Source organism: Suricata suricatta, chromosome 2 (assembly GCF_006229205.1).
Source record: "Suricata suricatta isolate VVHF042 chromosome 2, meerkat_22Aug2017_6uvM2_HiC, whole genome shotgun sequence".
NCBI classification, from domain to species: Eukaryota; Metazoa; Chordata; class Mammalia; order Carnivora; family Herpestidae; genus Suricata; species Suricata suricatta.
In genome coordinates, this window is record NC_043701.1 from 128,229,006 (window position 1) to 128,230,206 (window position 1,201).

Sequence of the window (1,201 nt, forward strand, 5' to 3'; positions counted from 1 at the left end):
TGCATCGCTTTACTGACTCTCTTAAGTAGGAAACAAATGGAATATATATCAAGTATAAAGGAAAATATGTGAATAAATGCAGGTGGGCATGTTATGGGTAGAGAGAATGACACATTAGAGAAGAGAAATTAGGTATGTACGGCAAATGATCACAAGGTGTTTTGAAAAAGATTGTAAAGGTAAATTTACATAGACCTGAGCTGATTGTGCTATCATAATTATTTTAAATTTCGTTTGATAAAGATAAAAAATAGATGGTATCAGCTTCCAGTAGTGGAAGATCTAGGATATAATGATTAACTGGATGTGCATTAAAAGAAGGTAAAATTGAGACCCCTGGGTGGCTCAGTCAGTTGAGGGTCTGACTTCAGCTCAGATCATGATCTCTCCGTTCTTGGGTTCGAGCCCCATGTCCAGCTCTGTGCTGACAGCTCAGAGCCTGGAGCCCACTCCAGATTCTGCTTCTTCCTCTCTCTTTGCCCCTCCCCCTCCCCTGTTCATTCTCTCTCTCTCTCTCTCTCTCTTTCTCTCTCTCTCTCTGTCTCTCCTTCTCTCTCAAAAATAAAATACATTAAAATTTTTTTAGAAAGAAAGTAAAATTGGAGTAAAGTTTTCTTCAACGTTGCCTGGGATATCTATGACACTAATAACAGGAAAATAGAGAACAGTAGTCAGTGCAGATTTTAGTCCCAGAACTGGAAAAAAAAGATTAATATAGAATAGCACAAATATATATCTATGAAACCAAATAAAATAAAATCACAGATAAAATGAGTAAAGTCATACACTAGGACTTGCCTGTTATTGAAGTGGCTAAAATCCTTTAATTATAAACACATTTTGTATTTCAGGTTTGTTTACCCAAGGAAATAGAGTTTAAAGAGCAAAAGAAAGCCTTGGTTAGTTGAAACACGTGATGCATGATGGTAATCTACTGTAGTGAGTGGCTAACTCCGCCGTACTCTGCTTTGTTAATTACAATAGGATAAGAGCAGATTTTAAATTGCTGCCTCTGAAGGAACGTAAGCAATCACAAAATGGTACAGATGACTTGTCAATCATTCAGTCCAAATTCCTTATTTCATAGATGCCCATGTGCCTTACTGAAGGATTCAGAGCATGCTCTCCAACTCTTGAGTTGGTAATCTTTTCAAAACATGATTAAAAACTATCTTATTTTTTGTAGAAAATATCACAGTAC